This window comes from Euwallacea fornicatus, unplaced genomic scaffold (assembly GCF_040115645.1).
Source record: "Euwallacea fornicatus isolate EFF26 unplaced genomic scaffold, ASM4011564v1 scaffold_49, whole genome shotgun sequence".
Lineage (NCBI taxonomy): Eukaryota > Metazoa > Arthropoda > Insecta > Coleoptera > Curculionidae > Euwallacea > Euwallacea fornicatus.
The window spans coordinates 1,062,106-1,087,202 of record NW_027096017.1 but is presented as its reverse complement, the minus strand read 5'-3'; positions in this window follow the sequence as shown (position 1 = coordinate 1,087,202).

The window sequence follows — 25,097 nt, the reverse complement described above, 5'->3', positions numbered from 1 at the left end:
GTGCTCAAACACACAACTTTTGAGACTTTTCAAAATTTGAAGGTCGATAACTTCGGCAAATGAGGACCGAATTTGTTAAACAAAGTGTGAAATTAATCAGCTCGACGAGATCTTTAAGATGTCTCACCACGTCATTATTGTATCTTGTTGAATTTCCAAGAAAAATAGTACTTTATGTGCTCAAACACACAACTTTTGAGACTTTTCAAAATTTGAAGGTCGATAACTTCGGCAAATGAGGACCAAATTTGTTAACCAAAGTGTCAAATTAATCAGCTCGACGAGATCTTTAAGATGTCTCACCACGTCATTATTGTATCTTGTTGAATTTCCAAGAAAAATAGTACTTTATGTGCTCAAACACACAACTTTTGAGACTTTTCAAAATTTGAAGCTCGATAACTTCGGCAAATGAGGACCGAATTTGTTAAACAAAGTGTGAAATTAATCAGCTCGACGAGAGTTTGAAGATGCCACAACACATCATTATTGCATCTTGTTGAATTTCCAAGAAAAATAGTACTTTATGTGCTCAAACACACAACTTTTGAGACTTTTCAAAATTTGAAGGTCGATAACTTCGGCAAATGAGGACCGAATTTGTTAAACAAAGTGTGAAATTAATCAGCTCGACGAGATCTTTAAGATGTCTCACCACGTCATTATTGTATCTTGTTGAATTTCCAAGAAAAATAGTACTTTATGTGCTCAAACACACAACTTTTGAGACTTTTCAAAATTTGAAGGTCGATAACTTCGGCAAATGAGGACCAAATTTGTTAACCAAAGTGTCAAATTAATCAGCTCGACGAGATCTTTAAGATGTCTCACCACGTCATTATTGTATCTTGTTGAATTTCCAAGAAAAATAGTACTTTATGTGCTCAAACACACAACTTTTGAGACTTTTCAAAATTTGAAGCTCGATAACTTCGGCAAATGAGGACCGAATTTGTTAAACAAAGTGTGAAATTAATCAGCTCGACGAGAGTTTGAAGATGCCACAACACATCATTATTGCATCTTGTTGAATTTCCAAGAAAAATAGTACTTTATGTGCTCAAACACACAACTTTTGAGACTTTTCAAAATTTGAAGGTCGATAACTTCGGCAAAAGAGGACCAAATTTGTTAAACAAAGTGTGAAATTAATCAGCTCGACTAGAGTTTGAAGATGCCACAACACATCATTATTGCATCTTGTTGAATTTCCAAGAAAAATAGTACTTTACGTGTTCAAACACACAACTTTTGAGACTTTCCAAACTTTGAAGGTCGATAACTTCGGCAAATGAGGACCAAATTTGTTAAACTAAGTGTGAAATTAATCAGCTCGACTAGAGTTTGAAGATGCCACAACACATCATTATTGCATCTTGTTGAATTTCCAAGAAAAATAGTTCTTTATGTGCTCAAACACACAACTTTTGAGACTTTTCAAACTTTGAAGCTCGATAACTTCGGCAAATGAGGACCAAATTTGTTAAACGAAGTGTCAAATTAATCAGCTCGACGAGATCTTTAAGATGTCTCACCACATCATTATTGCATCTTGTTGAATTTCCAAGAAAAATAGTACTTTATGTGCTCAAACACACAACTTTTGAGACTTTTCAAACTTTGAAGCTCGATAACTTCGGCAAATGAGGACCAAATTTGTTAAACAAAGTGTGAAATTAACCAGCTCGACTAGAGTTTGAAGATGCCGCAACACATCATTATTGCATATTGTTGAATTTCGAAGAAAAATAGTACTTTATGTGCTCAAACACACAACTTTTGAGACTTTTCAAACTTTGAAGCTCGATAACTTCGGCAAATGAGGACCAAATTTGTTAACCAAAGTGTCAAATTAATCAGCTCGACGAGATCTTTAAGATGTCTCACCACGTCATTATTGCATCTTGTTGAATTTCCAAGAAAAATAGTACTTAATATGCTCAAACACACAACTTTTGAGACTTTTCAAAATTTGAAGGTCGATAACTTCGGCAAATGAGGACCAAATTTGTTAAACAAAGTGTGAAATTAATCAGCTCGACTAGAGTTTGAAGATGCCACAACACATCATTATTGCATCTTGTTGAATTTCCAAGAAAAATAGTACTTTACGTGTTCAAACACACAACTTTTGAGACTTTCCAAAATTTGAAGGTCGATAACTTCGGCAAATGAGGACCAAATTTGTTAAACTAAGTGTGAAATTAATCAGCTCGACGAGATCTTTAATATGTCACAACAAATCATTATTGCATCTTGTTGAATTTCCAAGAAAAATAGTACTTTACGTGTTCAAACACACAACTTTTGAGACTTTCCAAAATTTGAAGGTCGATAACTTCGGCAAATGAGGACCAAAGTTGTTAAACAAGGTGTGAAATTAATCAGCTCGACGAGATCTTTAAGATGTCTCACCACGTCATTATTGCATCTTGTTGAATTTCCAAGAAAAATAGTACTTTATGTGCTCAAACACACAACTTTTGAGACTTTTCAAAATTTGAAGGTCGATAACTTCGGCAAATGAGGACCAAATTTGTTAAACAAAGTGTGAAATTAATCAGCTCGACTAGAGTTTGAAGATGCCACAACACATCATTATTGCATCTTGTTGAATTTCCAAGAAAAATAGTACTTTACGTGTTCAAACACACAACTTTTGAGACTTTCCAAAATTTGAAGGTCGATAACTTCGGCAAATGAGGACCAAATTTGTTAAACTAAGTGTGAAATTAATCAGCTCGACGAGATCTTTAATATGTCACAACAAATCATTATTGCATCTTGTTGAAATTTCAAGAAAAATAGTACTTTATGTGCTCAAACACACAACTTTTGAGACTTTTCAAAATTTGAAGGTCGATAACTTCGGCAAATGAGGACCAAATTTGTTAAACGAAGTGTCAAATTAATCAGCTCGACTAGAGTTTGAAGATGCCACAACACATCATTATTGCATCTTGTTGAAATTTCAAGAAAAATAGTACTTTATGTGCTCAAACACACAACTTTTGAGACTTTTCAAAATTTGAAGCTCGATAACTTCGGCAAATGAGGACCGAATTTGTTAAACAAAGTGTGAAATTAATCAGCTCGACGAGAGTTTGAAGATGCCACAACACATCATCATTGCATCTTGTTGAATTTCCAAGAAAAATAGTACTTTATGTGCTCAAACACACAACTTTTGAGACTTTTCAAAATTTGAAGGTCGATAACTTCGGCAAATGAGGACCAAATTTGTTAACCAAAGTGTCAAATTAATCAGCTCGACGAGATCTTTAAGATGTCTCACCACGTCATTATTGCATCTTGTTGAATTTCCAAGAAAAATAGTACTTTATGTGCTCAAACACACAACTTTTGAGACTTTTCAAAATTTGAAGCTCGATAACTTCGGCAAATGAGGACCGAATTTGTTAAACAAAGTGTGAAATTAATCAGCTCGACGAGAGTTTGAAGATGCCACAACACATCATTATTGCATCTTGTTGAATTTCCAAGAAAAATAGTACTTTATGTGCTCAAACACACAACTTTTGAGACTTTTCAAAATTTGAAGGTCGATAACTTCGGCAAAAGAGGACCAAATTTGTTAAACAAAGTGTGAAATTAATCAGCTCGACTAGAGTTTGAAGATGCCACAACACATCATTATTGCATCTTGTTGAATTTCCAAGAAAAATAGTACTTTACGTGTTCAAACACACAACTTTTGAGACTTTCCAAACTTTGAAGGTCGATAACTTCGGCAAATGAGGACCAAATTTGTTAAACTAAGTGTGAAATTAATCAGCTCGACTAGAGTTTGAAGATGCCACAACACATCATTATTGCATCTTGTTGAATTTCCAAGAAAAATAGTTCTTTATGTGCTCAAACACACAACTTTTGAGACTTTTCAAACTTTGAAGCTCGATAACTTCGGCAAATGAGGACCAAATTTGTTAACCAAAGTGTCAAATTAATCAGCTCGACGAGATCTTTAAGATGTCTCACCACATCATTATTGCATCTTGTTGAATTTCCAAGAAAAATAGTACTTTATGTGCTCAAACACACAACTTTTGAGACTTTTCAAACTTTGAAGCTCGATAACTTCGGCAAATGAGGACCAAATTTGTTAAACAAAGTGTGAAATTAATCAGCTCGACTAGAGTTTGAAGATGCCACAACACATCATTATTGCATCTTGTTGAATTTCCAAGAAAAATAGTACTTTACGTGTTCAAACACACAACTTTTGAGACTTTCCAAAATTTGAAGGTCGATAACTTCGGCAAATGAGGACCAAATTTGTTAAACTAAGTGTGAAATTAATCAGCTCGACGAGATCTTTAATATGTCACAACAAATCATTATTGCATCTTGTTGAAATTTCAAGAAAAATAGTACTTTATGTGCTCAAACACACAACTTTTGAGACTTTTCAAAATTTGAAGGTCGATAACTTCGGCAAATGAGGACCAAATTTGTTAAACGAAGTGTCAAATTAATCAGCTCGACGAGATCTTTAAGATGTCTCACCACATCATTATTGCATCTTGTTGAATTTACAAGAAAAATAGTACTTTATGTGCTCAAACACACAACTTTTGAGACTTTTCAAAATTTGAAGGTCGATAACTTCGGCAAATGAGGACCAAATTTGTTAAACAAAGTGTGAAATTAATCAGCTCGACGAGATCTTTAAGATGTCTCACCACATCATTATTGCATCTTGTTGAATTTCCAAGAAAAATAGTACTTTATGTGCTCAAACACACAACTTTTGAGACTTTTCAAAATTTGAAGGTCGATAACTTCGGCAAATGAGGACCAAATTTGTTAAACAAAGTGTGAAATTAATCAGCTCGACGAGAGTTTGAAGATGCCACAACACATCATTATTGCATCTTGTTGAATTTCCAAGAAAAATAGTACTTTATGTGCTCAAACACACAACTTTTGAGACTTTTCAAAATTTGAAGCTCGATAACTTCGGCAAATGAGGACCAAATTTGTTAAACGAAGTGTCAAATTAATCAGCTCGACGAGATCTTTAAGATGTCTCACCACATCATTATTGCATCTTGTTGAATTTCCAAGAAAAATAGTACTTTATGTGCTCAAACACACAACTTTTGAGACTTTTCAAAATTTGAAGCTCGATAACTTCGGCAAATGAGGACCGAATTTGTTAAACAAAGTGTGAAATTAATCAGCTCGACTAGAGTTTGAAGATGCCACAACACATCATTATTGCATCTTGTTGAGTTTCCAAGAAAAATAGTACTTTACGTGTTCAAACACACAACTTTTGAGACTTTCCAAAATTTGAAGGTCGATAACTTCGGCAAATGAGGACCAAATTTGTTAAACTAAGTGTGAAATTAATCAGCTCGACGAGATCTTTAATATGTCACAACAAATCATTATTGCATCTTGTTGAAATTTCAAGAAAAATAGTACTTTATGTGCTCAAACACACAACTTTTGAGACTTTTCAAAATTTGAAGGTCGATAACTTCGGCAAATGAGGACCAAATTTGTTAAACGAAGTGTCAAATTAATCAGCTCGACGAGAGTTTGAAGATGCCACAACACATCATTATTGCATCTTGTTGAGTTTCCAAGAAAAATAGTACTTTACGTGTTCAAACACACAACTTTTGAGACTTTCCAAAATTTGAAGGTCGATAACTTCGGCAAATGAGGACCAAATTTGTTAAACTAAGTGTGAAATTAATCAGCTCGACGAGATCTTTAATATGTCACAACAAATCATTATTGCATCTTGTTGAAATTTCAAGAAAAATAGTACTTTATGTGCTCAAACACACAACTTTTGAGACTTTTCAAAATTTGAAGGTCGATAACTTCGGCAAATGAGGACCAAATTTGTTAAACGAAGTGTCAAATTAATCAGCTCGACGAGAGTTTGAAGATGCCACAACACATCACTATTGCATCTTGTTGAATTTCCAAGAAAAATAGTACTTTATGTGCTCAAACACACAACTTTTGAGACTTTCCAAACTTTGAAGCTCGATAACTTCGGCAAATGAGGACCAAATTTGTTAAACAAAGTGTGAAATTAATCAGCTCGACTAGAGTTTGAAGATGCCACAACACATCATTATTGCATCTTGTTGAATTTCCAAGAAAAATAGTTCTTTATGTGCTCAAACACACAACTTTTGAGACTTTTCAAACTTTGAAGCTCGATAACTTCGGCAAATGAGGACCAAATTTGTTAACCAAAGTGTCAAATTAATCAGCTCGACGAGATCTTTAAGATGTCTCACCACATCATTATTGCATCTTGTTGAATTTCCAAGAAAAATAGTACTTTATGTGCTCAAACACACAACTTTTGAGACTTTTCAAAATTTGAAGCTCGATAACTTCGGCAAATGAGGACCGAATTTGTTAAACAAAGTGTGAAATTAATCAGCTCGACGAGAGTTTGAAGATGCCACAACACATCATTATTGCATCTTGTTGAATTTCCAAGAAAAATAGTACTTTATGTGCTCAAACACACAACTTTTGAGACTTTTCAAAATTTGAAGCTCGATAACTTCGGCAAATGAGGACCGAATTTGTTAAACAAAGTGTGAAATTAATCAGCTCGACTAGAGTTTGAAGATGCCACAACACATCATTATTGCATCTTGTTGAGTTTCCAAGAAAAATAGTACTTTACGTGTTCAAACACACAACTTTTGAGACTTTCCAAAATTTGAAGGTCGATAACTTCGGCAAATGAGGACCAAATTTGTTAAACTAAGTGTGAAATTAATCAGCTCGACGAGATCTTTAATATGTCACAACAAATCATTATTGCATCTTGTTGAAATTTCAAGAAAAATAGTACTTTATGTGCTCAAACACACAACTTTTGAGACTTTTCAAAATTTGAAGGTCGATAACTTCGGCAAATGAGGACCAAATTTGTTAAACGAAGTGTCAAATTAATCAGCTCGACGAGATCTTTAAGATGTCTCACCACATCATTATTGCATCTTGTTGAATTTACAAGAAAAATAGTACTTAATATGCTCAAACACACAACTTTTGAGACTTTTCAAAATTTGAAGGTCGATAACTTCGGCAAATGAGGACCAAATTTGTTAAACAAAGTGTGAAATTAATCAGCTCGACTAGAGTTTGAAGATGCCACAACACATCATTATTGCATTTTGTTGAATTTCCAAGAAAAATAGTACTTTACGTGTTCAAACACACAACTTTTGAGACTTTCCAAAATTTGAAGGTCGATAACTTCGGCAAATGAGGACCAAAGTTGTTAAACAAGGTGTGAAATTAATCAGCTCGACTAGAGTTTGAAGATGCCACAACACATCATTATTGCATCTTGTTGAATTTCCAAGAAAAATAGTTCTTTATGTGCTCAAACACACAACTTTTGAGACTTTTCAAACTTTGAAGCTCGATAACTTCGGCAAATGAGGACCAAATTTGTTAACCAAAGTGTCAAATTAATCAGCTCGACGAGATCTTTAAGATGTCTCACCACATCATTATTGCATCTTGTTGAATTTCCAAGAAAAATAGTACTTTATGTGCTCAAACACACAACTTTTGAGACTTTTCAAACTTTGAAGCTCGATAACTTCGGCAAATGAGGACCAAATTTGTTAAACAAAGTGTGAAATTAATCAGCTCGACTAGAGTTTGAAGATGCCACAACACATCATTATTGCATCTTGTTGAATTTCCAAGAAAAATAGTACTTTACGTGTTCAAACACACAACTTTTGAGACTTTCCAAAATTTGAAGGTCGATAACTTCGGCAAATGAGGACCAAATTTGTTAAACTAAGTGTGAAATTAATCAGCTCGACGAGATCTTTAATATGTCACAACAAATCATTATTGCATCTTGTTGAAATTTCAAGAAAAATAGTACTTTATGTGCTCAAACACACAACTTTTGAGACTTTTCAAAATTTGAAGGTCGATAACTTCGGCAAATGAGGACCAAATTTGTTAAACGAAGTGTCAAATTAATCAGCTCGACGAGATCTTTAAGATGTCTCACCACATCATTATTGCATCTTGTTGAATTTACAAGAAAAATAGTACTTTATGTGCTCAAACACACAACTTTTGAGACTTTTCAAAATTTGAAGGTCGATAACTTCGGCAAATGAGGACCAAATTTGTTAAACAAAGTGTGAAATTAATCAGCTCGACGAGATCTTTAAGATGTCTCACCACATCATTATTGCATCTTGTTGAATTTCCAAGAAAAATAGTACTTTATGTGCTCAAACACACAACTTTTGAGACTTTTCAAAATTTGAAGGTCGATAACTTCGGCAAATGAGGACCAAATTTGTTAAACGAAGTGTCAAATTAATCAGCTCGACGAGATCTTTAAGATGTCTCACCACATCATTATTGCATCTTGTTGAATTTCCAAGAAAAATAGTACTTTATGTGCTCAAACACACAACTTTTGAGACTTTTCAAAATTTGAAGCTCGATAACTTCGGCAAATGAGGACCGAATTTGTTAAACAAAGTGTGAAATTAATCAGCTCGACGAGAGTTTGAAGATGCCACAACACATCATTATTGCATCTTGTTGAATTTCCAAGAAAAATAGTACTTTATGTGCTCAAACACACAACTTTTGAGACTTTCCAAACTTTGAAGCTCGATAACTTCGGCAAATGAGGACCAAATTTGTTAAACAAAGTGTGAAATTAATCAGCTCGACTAGAGTTTGAAGATGCCACAACACATCATTATTGCATCTTGTTGAATTTCCAAGAAAAATAGTTCTTTATGTGCTCAAACACACAACTTTTGAGACTTTTCAAACTTTGAAGCTCGATAACTTCGGCAAATGAGGACCAAATTTGTTAACCAAAGTGTCAAATTAATCAGCTCGACGAGATCTTTAAGATGTCTCACCACATCATTATTGCATCTTGTTGAATTTCCAAGAAAAATAGTACTTTATGTGCTCAAACACACAACTTTTGAGACTTTTCAAAATTTGAAGCTCGATAACTTCGGCAAATGAGGACCGAATTTGTTAAACAAAGTGTGAAATTAATCAGCTCGACGAGAGTTTGAAGATGCCACAACACATCATTATTGCATCTTGTTGAATTTCCAAGAAAAATAGTACTTTATGTGCTCAAACACACAACTTTTGAGACTTTTCAAAATTTGGAGGTCGATAACTTCGGCAAATGAGGACCAAATTTGTTAAACAAAGTGTGAAATTAATCAGCTCGACTAGAGTTTGAAGATGCCACAACACATCATTATTGCATTTTGTTGAATTTCCAAGAAAAATAGTACTTTACGTGTTCAAACACACAACTTTTGAGACTTTCCAAAATTTGAAGGTCGATAACTTCGGCAAATGAGGACCAAAGTTGTTAAACAAGGTGTGAAATTAATCAGCTCGACGAGATCTTTAATATGTCACAACAAATCATTATTGCATCTTGTTGAAATTTCAAGAAAAATAGTACTTTATGTGCTCAAACACACAACTTTTGAGACTTTTCAAAATTTGAAGCTCGATAACTTCGGCAAATGAGGACCGAATTTGTTAAACAAAGTGTGAAATTAATCAGCTCGACGAGAGTTTGAAGATGCCACAACACATCATTATTGCATCTTGTTGAATTTCCAAGAAAAATAGTACTTTATGTGCTCAAACACACAACTTTTGAGACTTTCCAAACTTTGAAGGTCGATAACTTCGGCAAATGACTACCAAATTTGTTAAACTAAGTGTGAAATTAATCAGCTCGACTAGAGTTTGATGATGCCACAACACATCATTATTGCATCTTGTTGAATTTCCAAGAAAAATAGTTCTTTATGTGCTCAAACACACAACTTTTGAGACTTTTCAAACTTTGAAGCTCGATAACTTCGGCAAATGAGGACCAAATTTGTTAACCAAAGTGTCAAATTAATCAGCTCGACGAGATCTTTAAGATGTCTCACCACATCATTATTGCATCTTGTTGAATTTCCAAGAAAAATAGTACTTTATGTGCTCAAACACACAACTTTTGAGACTTTTCAAAATTTGAAGGTCGATAACTTCGGCAAATGAGGACCAAATTTGTTAAACAAAGTGTGAAATTAATCAGCTCGACTAGAGTTTGAAGATGCCACAACACATCATTATTGCATCTTGTTGAATTTCCAAGAAAAATAGTACTTTACGTGTTCAAACACACAACTTTTGAGACTTTCCAAAATTTGAAGGTCGATAACTTCGGCAAATGAGGACCAAATTTGTTAAACTAAGTGTGAAATTAATCAGCTCGACGAGATCTTTAATATGTCACAACAAATCATTATTGCATCTTGTTGAAATTTCAAGAAAAATAGTACTTTATGTGCTCAAACACACAACTTTTGAGACTTTTCAAAATTTGAAGGTCGATAACTTCGGCAAATGAGGACCAAATTTGTTAAACGAAGTGTCAAATTAATCAGCTCGACTAGAGTTTGAAGATGCCACAACACATCATTATTGCATTTTGTTGAATTTCCAAGAAAAATAGTACTTTACGTGTTCAAACACACAACTTTTGAGACTTTCCAAAATTTGAAGGTCGATAACTTCGGCAAATGAGGACCAAAGTTGTTACACAAGGTGTGAAATTAATCAGCTCGACGAGATCTTTAATATGTCACAACAAATCATTATTGCATCTTGTTGAAATTTCAAGAAAAATAGTACTTTATGTGCTCAAACACACAACTTTTGAGACTTTTCAAAATTTGAAGCTCGATAACTTCGGCAAATGAGGACCGAATTTGTTAAACAAAGTGTGAAATTAATCAGCTCGACGAGAGTTTGAAGATGCCACAACACATCATTATTGCATCTTGTTGAATTTCCAAGAAAAATAGTACTTTATGTGCTCAAACTCACAACTTTTGAGACTTTTCAAAATTTGAAGGTCGATAACTTCGGCAAATGAGGACCAAATTTGTTAACCAAAGTGTCAAATTAATCAGCTCGACGAGATCTTTAAGATGTCTCACCACGTCATTATTGCATCTTGTTGAATTTCCAAGAAAAATAGTACTTTATGTGCTCAAACACACAACTTTTGAGACTTTTCAAAATTTGAAGGTCGATAACTTCGGCAAATGAGGACCAAATTTGTTAAACAAAGTGTGAAATTAATCAGCTCGACGAGATCTTTAAGATGTCTCACCACATCATTATTGCATCTTGTTGAATTTCCAAGAAAAATAGTACTTTATGTGCTCAAACACACAACTTTTGAGACTTTTCAAAATTTGAAGGTCGATAACTTCGGCAAATGAGGACCAAATTTGTTAAACGAAGTGTCAAATTAATCAGCTCGACGAGATCTTTAAGATGTCTCACCACATCATTATTGCATCTTGTTGAATTTCCAAGAAAAATAGTACTTTATGTGCTCAAACACACAACTTTTGAGACTTTTCAAAATTTGAAGGTCGATAACTTCGGCAAATGAGGACCAAATTTGTTAAACAAAGTGTGAAATTAATCAGCTCGACGAGAGTTTGAAGATGCCACAACACATCATTATTGCATCTTGTTGAATTTCCAAGAAAAATAGTACTTTATGTGCTCAAACACACAACTTTTGAGACTTTTCAAAATTTGAAGCTCGATAACTTCGGCAAATGAGGACCAAATTTGTTAAACGAAGTGTCAAATTAATCAGCTCGACGAGATCTTTAAGATGTCTCACCACATCATTATTGCATCTTGTTGAATTTCCAAGAAAAATAGTACTTTATGTGCTCAAACACACAACTTTTGAAACTTTTCAAACTTTGAAGCTCGATAACTTCGGCAAATGAGGACCATATTTGTTAAACAAAGTGTGAAATTAATCAGCTCGACTAGAGTTTGAAGATGCCACAACACATCATTATTGCATCTTGTTGAATTTCCAAGAAAAATAGTACTGTATGTGCTCAAACACACAACTTTTGAGACTTTTCAAACTTTGAAGCTCGATAACTTCGGCAAATGAGGACCGAATTTGTTAAACAAAGTGTGAAATTAATCAGCTCGACGAGAGTTTGAAGATGCCACAACACATCATTATTGCATCTTGTTGAATTTCCAAGAAAAATAGTACTTTATGTGCTCAAACACACAACTTTTGAGACTTTCCAAACTTTGAAGCTCGATAACTTCGGCAAATGAGGACCAAATTTGTTAAACAAAGTGTGAAATTAATCAGCTCGACTAGAGTTTGAAGATGCCACAACACATCATTATTGCATCTTGTTGAATTTCCAAGAAAAATAGTTCTTTATGTGCTCAAACACACAACTTTTGAGACTTTTCAAACTTTGAAGCTCGATAACTTCGGCAAATGAGGACCAAATTTGTTAAACAAAGTGTGAAATTAATCAGCTCGACTAGAGTTTGAAGATGCCACAACACATCATTATTGCATCTTGTTGAATTTCCAAGAAAAATAGTACTTTACGTGTTCAAACACACAACTTTTGAGACTTTCCAAAATTTGAAGGTCGATAACTTCGGCAAATGAGGACCAAATTTGTTAAACTAAGTGTGAAATTAATCAGCTCGACGAGATCTTTAAGATGTCTCACCACGTCATTATTGCATCTTGTTGAATTTCCAAGAAAAATAGTACTTTATGTGCTCAAACACACAACTTTTGAGACTTTTCAAAATTTGAAGGTCGATAACTTCGGCAAATGAGGACCAAATTTGTTAAACGAAGTGTCAAATTAATCAGCTCGACGAGATCTTTAAGATGTCTCACCACATCATTATTGCATCTTGTTGAATTTACAAGAAAAATAGTACTTTATGTGCTCAAACACACAACTTTTGAGACTTTTCAAAATTTGAAGGTCGATAACTTCGGCAAATGAGGACCAAATTTGTTAAACAAAGTGTGAAATTAATCAGCTCGACGAGATCTTTAAGATGTCTCACCACATCATTATTGCATCTTGTTGAATTTCCAAGAAAAATAGTACTTTATGTGCTCAAACACACAACTTTTGAGACTTTTCAAAATTTGAAGGTCGATAACTTCGGCAAATGAGGACCAAATTTGTTAAACGAAGTGTCAAATTAATCAGCTCGACGAGATCTTTAAGATGTCTCACCACATCATTATTGCATCTTGTTGAATTTCCAAGAAAAATAGTACTTTATGTGCTCAAACACACAACTTTTGAGACTTTTCAAAATTTGAAGGTCGATAACTTCGGCAAATGAGGACCAAATTTGTTAAACAAAGTGTGAAATTAATCAGCTCGACGAGAGTTTGAAGATGCCACAACACATCATTATTGCATCTTGTTGAATTTCCAAGAAAAATAGTACTTTATGTGCTCAAACACACAACTTTTGAGACTTTTCAAAATTTGAAGCTCGATAACTTCGGCAAATGAGGACCAAATTTGTTAAACGAAGTGTCAAATTAATCAGCTCGACGAGATCTTTAAGATGTCTCACCACGTCATTATTGCATCTTGTTGAATTTCCAAGAAAAATAGTACTTTATGTGCTCAAACACACAACTTTTGAGACTTTTCAAAATTTGAAGGTCGATAACTTCGGCAAATGAGGACCAAATTTGTTAACCAAAGTGTCAAATTAATCAGCTCGACGAGATCTTTAAGATGTCTCACCACGTCATTATTGCATCTTGTTGAATTTCCAAGAAAAATAGTACTTTATGTGCTCAAACACACAACTTTTGAGACTTTCCAAACTTTGAAGGTCGATAACTTCGGCAAATGACTACCAAATTTGTTAAACTAAGTGTGAAATTAATCAGCTCGACTAGAGTTTGATGATGCCACAACACATCATTATTGCATCTTGTTGAATTTCCAAGAAAAATAGTTCTTTATGTGCTCAAACACACAACTTTTGAGACTTTTCAAACTTTGAAGCTCGATAACTTCGGCAAATGAGGACCAAATTTGTTAACCAAAGTGTCAAATTAATCAGCTCGACGAGATCTTTAAGATGTCTCACCACATCATTATTGCATCTTGTTGAATTTCCAAGAAAAATAGTACTTTACGTGTTCAAACACACAACTTTTGAGACTTTCCAAAATTTGAAGGTCGATAACTTCGGCAAATGAGGACCAAATTTGTTAAACTAAGTGTGAAATTAATCAGCTCGACGAGATCTTTAATATGTCACAACAAATCATTATTGCATCTTGTTGAAATTTCAAGAAAAATAGTACTTTATGTGCTCAAACACACAACTTTTGAGACTTTTCAAAATTTGAAGGTCGATAACTTCGGCAAATGAGGACCAAATTTGTTAAACGAAGTGTCAAATTAATCAGCTCGACGAGATCTTTAAGATGTCTCACCACATCATTATTGCATCTTGTTGAATTTACAAGAAAAATAGTACTTAATATGCTCAAACACACAACTTTTGAGACTTTCCAAAATTTGAAGGTCGATAACTTCGGCAAATGAGGACCAAAGTTGTTAAACAAGGTGTGAAATTAATCAGCTCGACTAGAGTTTGAAGATGCCACAACACATCATTATTGCATCTTGTTGAATTTCCAAGAAAAATAGTTCTTTATGTGCTCAAACACACAACTTTTGAGACTTTTCAAACTTTGAAGCTCGATAACTTCGGCAAATGAGGACCAAATTTGTTAACCAAAGTGTCAAATTAATCAGCTCGACGAGATCTTTAAGATGTCTCACCACATCATTATTGCATCTTGTTGAATTTCCAAGAAAAATAGTACTTTATGTGCTCAAACACACAACTTTTGAGACTTTTCAAACTTTGAAGCTCGATAACTTCGGCAAATGAGGACCAAATTTGTTAAACAAAGTGTGAAATTAATCAGCTCGACTAGAGTTTGAAGATGCCACAACACATCATTATTGCATCTTGTTGAATTTCCAAGAAAAATAGTACTTTACGTGTTCAAACACACAACTTTTGAGACTTTCCAAAATTTGAAGGTCGATAACTTCGGCAAATGAGGACCAAATTTGTTAAACTAAGTGTGAAATTAATCAGCTCGACGAGATCTTTAATATGTCACAACAAATCATTATTGCATCTTGTTGAAATTTCAAGAAAAATAGTACTTTATGTGCTCAAACACACAACTTTTGAGACTTTTCAAAATTTGAAGGTCGATAACTTCGGCAAATGAGGACCAAATTTGTTAAACGAAGTGTCAAATTAATCAGCTCGACGAGATCTTTAAGATGTCTCACCACATCATTATTGCATCTTGTTGAATTTACAAGAAAAATAGTACTTTATGTGCTCAAACACACAACTTTTGAGACTTTTCAAAATTTGAAGGTCGATAACTTCGGCAAATGAGGACCAAATTTGTTAACCAAAGTGTCAAATTAATCAGCTCGACGAGATCTTTAAGATGTCTCACCACGTCATTATTGCATCTTGTTGAATTTCCAAGAAAAATAGTACTTTATGTGCTCAAACACACAACTTTTGAGACTTTTCAAAATTTGAAGGTCGATAACTTCGGCAAATGAGGACCAAATTTGTTAAACGAAGTGTCAAATTAATCAGCTCGACGAGATCTTTAAGATGTCTCACCACATCATTATTGCATCTTGTTGAATTTACAAGAAAAATAGTACTTTATGTGCTCAAACACACAACTTTTGAGACTTTTCAAAATTTGAAGGTCGATAACTTCGGCAAATGAGGACCAAATTTGTTAAACAAAGTGTGAAATTAATCAGCTCGACGAGATCTTTAAGATGTCTCACCACATCATTATTGCATCTTGTTGAATTTCCAAGAAAAATAGTACTTTATGTGCTCAAACACACAACTTTTGAGACTTTTCAAAATTTGAAGGTCGATAACTTCGGCAAATGAGGACCAAATTTGTTAAACGAAGTGTCAAATTAATCAGCTCGACGAGATCTTTAAGATGTCTCACCACATCATTATTGCATCTTGTTGAATTTCCAAGAAAAATAGTACTTTATGTGCTCAAACACACAACTTTTGAGACTTTTCAAAATTTGAAGGTCGATAACTTCGGCAAATGAGGACCAAATTTGTTAAACAAAGTGTGAAATTAATCAGCTCGACGAGAGTTTGAAGATGCCACAACACATCATTATTGCATCTTGTTGAATTTCCAAGAAAAATAGTACTTTATGTGCTCAAACACACAACTTTTGAGACTTTTCAAAATTTGAAGCTCGATAACTTCGGCAAATGAGGACCAAATTTGTTAAACGAAGTGTCAAATTAATCAGCTCGACGAGATCTTTAAGATGTCTCACCACATCATTATTGCATCTTGTTGAATTTCCAAGAAAAATAGTACTTTATGTGCTCAAACACACAACTTTTGAAACTTTTCAAACTTTGAAGCTCGATAACTTCGGCAAATGAGGACCGAATTTGTTAAACAAAGTGTGAAATTAATCAGCTCGACTAGAGTTTGAAGATGCCACAACACATCATTATTGCATCTTGTTGAATTTCCAAGAAAAATAGTACTGTATGTGCTCAAACACACAACTTTTGAGACTTTTCAAACTTTGAAGCTCGATAACTTCGGCAAATGAGGACCGAATTTGTTAAACAAAGTGTGAAATTAATCAGCTCGACGAGAGTTTGAAGATGCCACAACACATCATTATTGCATCTTGTTGAATTTCCAAGAAAAATAGTACTTTATGTGCTCAAACACACAACTTTTGAGACTTTCCAAACTTTGAAGCTCGATAACTTCGGCAAATGAGGACCAAATTTGTTAAACAAAGTGTGAAATTAATCAGCTCGACTAGAGTTTGAAGATGCCACAACACATCATTATTGCATCTTGTTGAATTTCCAAGAAAAATAGTTCTTTATGTGCTCAAACACACAACTTTTGAGACTTTTCAAACTTTGAAGCTCGATAACTTCGGCAAATGAGGACCAAATTTGTTAACCAAAGTGTCAAATTAATCAGCTCGACGAGATCTTTAAGATGTCTCACCACATCATTATTGCATCTTGTTGAATTTCCAAGAAAAATAGTACTTTATGTGCTCAAACACACAACTTTTGAGACTTTTCAAAATTTGAAGCTCGATAACTTCGGCAAATGAGGACCGAATTTGTTAAACTAAGTGTGAAATTAATCAGCTCGACGAGAGTTTGAAGATGCCACAACACATCATTATTGCATCTTGTTGAATTTCCAAGAAAAATAGTACTTTATGTGCTCAAACACACAACTTTTGAGACTTTTCAAAATTTGAAGCTCGATAACTTCGGCAAATGAGGACCGAATTTGTTAAACAAAGTGTGAAATTAATCAGCTCGACTAGAGTTTGAAGATGCCACAACACATCATTATTGCATCTTGTTGAGTTTCCAAGAAAAATAGTACTTTACGTGTTCAAACACACAACTTTTGAGACTTTCCAAAATTTGAAGGTCGATAACTTCGGCAAATGAGGACCAAATTTGTTAAACTAAGTGTGAAATTAATCAGCTCGACGAGATCTTTAATATGTCACAACAAATCATTATTGCATCTTGTTGAAATTTCAAGAAAAATAGTACTTTATGTGCTCAAACACACAACTTTTGAGACTTTTCAAAATTTGAAGGTCGATAACTTCGGCAAATGAGGACCAAATTTGTTAAACGAAGTGTCAAATTAATCAGCTCGACGAGATCTTTAAGATGTCTCACCACATCATTATTGCATCTTGTTGAATTTACAAGAAAAATAGTACTTAATATGCTCAAACACACAACTTTTGAGACTTTTCAAAATTTGGAGGTCGATAACTTCGGCAAATGAGGACCAAATTTGTTAAACAAAGTGTGAAATTAATCAGCTCGACTAGAGTTTGAAGATGCCACAACACATCATTATTGCATTTTGTTGAATTTCCAAGAAAAATAGTACTTTACGTGTTCAAACACACAACTTTTGAGACTTTCCAAAATTTGAAGGTCGATAACTTCGGCAAATGAGGACCAAAGTTGTTAAACAAGGTGTGAAATTAATCAGCTCGACGAGATCTTTAATATGTCACAACAAATCATTATTGCATCTTGTTGAAATTTCAAGAAAAATAGTACTTTATGTGCTCAAACACACAACTTTTGAGACTTTTCAAAATTTGAAGCTCGATAACTTCGGCAAATGAGGACCGAATTTGTTAAACAAAGTGTGAAATTAATCAGCTCGACGAGAGTTTGAAGATGCCACAACACATCATTATTGCATCTTGTTGAATTTCCAAGAAAAATAGTACTTTATGTGCTCAAACACACAACTTTTGAGACTTTCCAAACTTTGAAGGTCGATAACTTCGGCAAATGACTACCAAATTTGTTAAACTAAGTGTGAAATTAATCAGCTCGACTAGAGTTTGATGATGCCACAACACATCATTATTGCATCTTGTTGAATTTCCAAGAAAAATAGTTCTTTATGTGCTCAAACACACAACTTTTGAGACTTTTCAAACTTTGAAGCTCGATAACTTCGGCAAATGAGGACCAAATTTGTTAACCAAAGTGTCAAATTAATCAGCTCGACGAGATCTTTAAGATGTCTCACCACATCATTATTGCATCTTGTTGAATTTCCAAGAAAAATAGTACTTTATGTGCTCAAACACACAACTTTTGAGACTTTTCAAAATTTGAAGGTCGATAACTTCGGCAAATGAGGACCAAATTTGTTAAACAAAGTGTGAAATTAATCAGCTCGACTAGAGTTTGAAGATGCCACAACACATCATTATTGCATCTTGTTGAATTTCCAAGAAAAATAGTACTTTACGTGTTCAAACACACAACTTTTGAGACTTTCCAAAATTTGAAGGTCGATAACTTCGGCAAATGAGGACCAAATTTGTTAAACTAAGTGTGAAATTAATCAGCTCGACGAGATCTTTAATATGTCACAACAAATCATTATTGCATCTTGTTGAAATTTCAAGAAAAATAGTACTTTATGTGCTCAAACACACAACTTTTGAGACTTTTCAAAATTTGAAGGTCGATAACTTCGGCAAATGAGGACCAAATTTGTTAAACGAAGTGTCAAATTAATCAGCTCGACTAGAGTTTGAAGATGCCACAACACATCATTATTGCATTTTGTTGAATTTCCAAGAAAAATAGTACTTTACGTGTTCAAACACACAACTTTTGAGACTTTCCAAAATTTGAAGGTCGATAACTTCGGCAAATGAGGACCAAAGTTGTTAAACAAGGTGTGAAATTAATCAGCTCGACGAGATCTTTAATATGTCACAACAAATCATTATTGCATCTTGTTGAAATTTCAAGAAAAATAGTACTTTATGTGCTCAAACACACAACTTTTGAGACTTTTCAAAATTTGAAGCTCGATAACTTCGGCAAATGAGGACCGAATTTGTTAAACAAAGTGTGAAATTAATCAGCTCGACGAGAGTTTGAAGATGCCACAACACATCATTATTGCATCTTGTTGAATTTCCAAGAAAAATAGTACTTTATGTGCTCAAACACACAACTTTTGAGACTTTTCAAAATTTGAAGGTCGATAACTTCGGCAAATGAGGACCAAATTTGTTAACCAAAGTGTCAAATTAATCAGCTCGACGAGATCTTTAAGATGTCTCACCACGTCATTATTGCATCTTGTTGAATTTCCAAGAAAAATAGTACTTTATGTGCTCAAACACACAACTTTTGAGACTTTTCAAAATTTGAAGGTCGATAACTTCGGCAAATGAGGACCAAATTTGTTAAACGAAGTGTCAAATTAATCAGCTCGACGAGATCTTTAAGATGTCTCACCACATCATTATTGCATCTTGTTGAATTTACAAGAAAAATAGTACTTTATGTGCTCAAACACACAACTTTTGAGACTTTTCAAAATTTGAAGGTCGATAACTTCGGCAAATGAGGACCAAATTTGTTAAACAAAGTGTGAAATTAATCAGCTCGACGAGATCTTTAAGATGTCTCACCACATCATTATTGCATCTTGTTGAATTTCCAAGAAAAATAGTACTTTATGTGCTCAAACACACAACTTTTGAGACTTTTCAAAATTTGAAGGTCGATAACTTCGGCAAATGAGGACCAAATTTGTTAAACGAAGTGTCAAATTAATCAGCTCGACGAGATCTTTAAGATGTCTCACCACATCATTATTGCATCTTGTTGAATTTCCAAGAAAAATAGTACTTTATGTGCTCAAACACACAACTTTTGAGACTTTTCAAAATTTGAAGGTCGATAACTTCGGCAAATGAGGACCAAATTTGTTAAACAAAGTGTGAAATTAATCAGCTCGACGAGAGTTTGAAGATGCCACAACACATCATTATTGCATCTTGTTGAATTTCCAAGAAAAATAGTACTTTATGTGCTCAAACACACAACTTTTGAGACTTTTCAAAATTTGAAGCTCGATAACTTCGGCAAATGAGGACCAAATTTGTTAAACGAAGTGTCAAATTAATCAGCTCGACGAGATCTTTAAGATGTCTCACCACATCATTATTGCATCTTGTTGAATTTCCAAGAAAAATAGTACTTTATGTGCTCAAACACACAACTTTTGAAACTTTTCAAACTTTGAAGCTCGATAACTTCGGCAAATGAGGACCATATTTGTTAAACAAAGTGTGAAATTAATCAGCTCGACTAGAGTTTGAAGATGCCACAACACATCATTATTGCATCTTGTTGAATTTCCAAGAAAAATAGTACTGTATGTGCTCAAACACACAACTTTTGAGACTTTTCAAACTTTGAAGCTCGATAACTTCGGCAAATGAGGACCGAATTTGTTAAACAAAGTGTGAAATTAATCAGCTCGACGAGAGTTTGAAGATGCCACAACACATCATTATTGCATCTTGTTGAATTTCCAAGAAAAATAGTACTTTATGTGCTCAAACACACAACTTTTGAGACTTTCCAAACTTTGAAGCTCGATAACTTCGGCAAATGAGGACCAAATTTGTTAAACAAAGTGTGAAATTAATCAGCTCGACTAGAGTTTGAAGATGCCACAACACATCATTATTGCATCTTGTTGAATTTCCAAGAAAAATAGTTCTTTATGTGCTCAAACACACAACTTTTGAGACTTTTCAAACTTTGAAGCTCGATAACTTCGGCAAATGAGGACCAAATTTGTTAACCAAAGTGTCAAATTAATCAGCTCGACGAGATCTTTAAGATGTCTCACCACATCATTATTGCATCTTGTTGAATTTCCAAGAAAAATAGTACTTTATGTGCTCAAACACACAACTTTTGAGACTTTTCAAAATTTGAAGCTCGATAACTTCGGCAAATGAGGACCGAATTTGTTAAACTAAGTGTGAAATTAATCAGCTCGACGAGAGTTTGAAGATGCCACAACACATCATTATTGCATCTTGTTGAATTTCCAAGAAAAATAGTACTTTATGTGCTCAAACACACAACTTTTGAGACTTTTCAAAATTTGAAGCTCGATAACTTCGGCAAATGAGGACCGAATTTGTTAAACAAAGTGTGAAATTAATCAGCTCGACTAGAGTTTGAAGATGCCACAACACATCATTATTGCATCTTGTTGAGTTTCCAAGAAAAATAGTACTTTACGTGTTCAAACACACAACTTTTGAGACTTTCCAAAATTTGAAGGTCGATAACTTCGGCAAATGAGGACCAAATTTGTTAAACTAAGTGTGAAATTAATCAGCTCGACGAGATCTTTAATATGTCACAACAAATCATTATTGCATCTTGTTGAAATTTCAAGAAAAATAGTACTTTATGTGCTCAAACACACAACTTTTGAGACTTTTCAAAATTTGAAGGTCGATAACTTCGGCAAATGAGGACCAAATTTGTTAAACGAAGTGTCAAATTAATCAGCTCGACGAGATCTTTAAGATGTCTCACCACATCATTATTGCATCTTGTTGAATTTACAAGAAAAATAGTACTTAATATGCTCAAACACACAACTTTTGAGACTTTTCAAAATTTGGAGGTCGATAACTTCGGCAAATGAGGACCAAATTTGTTAAACAAAGTGTGAAATTAATCAGCTCGACTAGAGTTTGAAGATGCCACAACACATCATTATTGCATTTTGTTGAATTTCCAAGAAAAATAGTACTTTACGTGTTCAAACACACAACTTTTGAGACTTTCCAAAATTTGAAGGTCGATAACTTCGGCAAATGAGGACCAAAGTTGTTAAACAAGGTGTGAAATTAATCAGCTCGACGAGATCTTTAATATGTCACAACAAATCATTATTGCATCTTGTTGAAATTTCAAGAAAAATAGTACTTTATGTGCTCAAACACACAACTTTTGAGACTTTTCAAAATTTGAAGCTCGATAACTTCGGCAAATGAGGACCGAATTTGTTAAACAAAGTGTGAAATTAATCAGCTCGACTAGAGTTTGAAGATGCCACAACACATCATTATTGCATCTTGTTGAGTTTCCAAGAAAAATAGTACTTTACGTGTTCAAACACACAACTTTTGAGACTTTCCAAAATTTGAAGGTCGATAACTTCGGCAAATGAGGACCAAATTTGTTAAACTAAGTGTGAAATTAATCAGCTCGACGAGATCTTTAATATGTCACAACAAATCATTATTGCATCTTGTTGAAATTTCAAGAAAAATAGTACTTTATGTGCTCAAACACACAACTTTTGAGACTTTTCAAAATTTGAAGGTCGATAACTTCGGCAAATGAGGACCAAATTTGTTAAACGAAGTGTCAAATTAATCAGCTCGACGAGAGTTTGAAGATGCCACAACACATCATTATTGCATCTTGTTGAATTTCCAAGAAAAATAGTACTTTATGTGCTCAAACACACAACTTTTGAGACTTTTCAAAATTTGAAGCTCGATAACTTCGGCAAATGAGGACCAAATTTGTTAAACGAAGTGTCAAATTAATCAGCTCGACGAGATCTTTAAGATGTCTCACCACATCATTATTGCATCTTGTTGAATTTCCAAGAAAAATAGTACTTTATGTGCTCAAACACACAACTTTTGAAACTTTTCAAACTTTGAAGCTCGATAACTTCGGCAAATGAGGACCATATTTGTTAAACAAAGTGTGAAATTAATCAGCTCGACTAGAGTTTGAAGATGCCACAACACATCATTATTGCATCTTGTTGAATTTCCAAGAAAAATAGTACTGTATGTGCTCAAACACACAACTTTTGAGACTTTTCAAACTTTGAAGCTCGATAACTTCGGCAAATGAGGACCGAATTTGTTAAACAAAGTGTGAAATTAATCAGCTCGACGAGAGTTTGAAGATGCCACAACACATCATTATTGCATCTTGTTGAATTTCCAAGAAAAATAGTACTTTATGTGCTCAAACACACAACTTTTGAGACTTTCCAAACTTTGAAGCTCGATAACTTCGGCAAATGAGGACCAAATTTGTTAAACAAAGTGTGAAATTAATCAGCTCGACTAGAGTTTGAAGATGCCACAACACATCATTATTGCATCTTGTTGAATTTCCAAGAAAAATAGTTCTTTATGTGCTCAAACACACAACTTTTGAGACTTTTCAAACTTTGAAGCTCGATAACTTCGGCAAATGAGGACCAAATTTGTTAACCAAAGTGTCAAATTAATCAGCTCGACGAGATCTTTAAGATGTCTCACCACATCATTATTGCATCTTGTTGAATTTCCAAGAAAAATAGTACTTTATGTGCTCAAACACACAACTTTTGAGACTTTTCAAAATTTGAAGCTCGATAACTTCGGCAAATGAGGACCGAATTTGTTAAACAAAGTGTGAAATTAATCAGCTCGACGAGAGTTTGAAGATGCCACAACACATCATTATTGCATCTTGTTGAATTTCCAAGAAAAATAGTACTTTATGTGCTCAAACACACAACTTTTGAGACTTTTCAAAATTTGAAGGTCGATAACTTCGGCAAATGAGGACCAAATTTGTTAAACAAAGTGTGAAATTAATCAGCTCGACTAGAGTTTGAAGATGCCACAACACATCATTATTGCATCTTGTTGAATTTCCAAGAAAAATAGTACTTTACGTGTTCAAACACACAACTTTTGAGACTTTCCAAAATTTGAAGGTCGATAACTTCGGCAAATGAGGACCAAATTTGTTAAACTAAGTGTGAAATTAATCAGCTCGACGAGATCTTTAATATGTCACAACAAATCATTATTGCATCTTGTTGAAATTTCAAGAAAAATAGTACTTTATGTGCTCAAACACACAACTTTTGAGACTTTTCAAAATTTGAAGGTCGATAACTTCGGCAAATGAGGACCAAATTTGTTAAACGAAGTGTCAAATTAATCAGCTCGACTAGAGTTTGAAGATGCCACAACACATCATTATTGCATTTTGTTGAATTTCCAAGAAAAATAGTACTTTACGTGTTCAAACACACAACTTTTGAGACTTTCCAAAATTTGAAGGTCGATAACTTCGGCAAATGAGGACCAAAGTTGTTAAACAAGGTGTGAAATTAATCAGCTCGACGAGATCTTTAATATGTCACAACAAATCATTATTGCATCTTGTTGAAATTTCAAGAAAAATAGTACTTTATGTGCTCAAACACACAACTTTTGAGACTTTTCAAAATTTGAAGCTCGATAACTTCGGCAAATGAGGACCGAATTTGTTAAACAAAGTGTGAAATTAATCAGCTCGACGAGAGTTTGAAGATGCCACAACACATCATTATTGCATCTTGTTGAATTTCCAAGAAAAATAGTACTTTATGTGCTCAAACACACAACTTTTGAGACTTTTCAAAATTTGAAGGTCGATAACTTCGGCAAATGAGGACCAAATTTGTTAACCAAAGTGTCAAATTAATCAGCTCGACGAGATCTTTAAGATGTCTCACCACGTCATTATTGCATCTTGTTGAATTTCCAAGAAAAATAGTACTTTATGTGCTCAAACACACAACTTTTGAGACTTTCCAAACTTTGAAGGTCGATAACTTCGGCAAATGACTACCAAATTTGTTAAACTAAGTGTGAAATTAATCAGCTCGA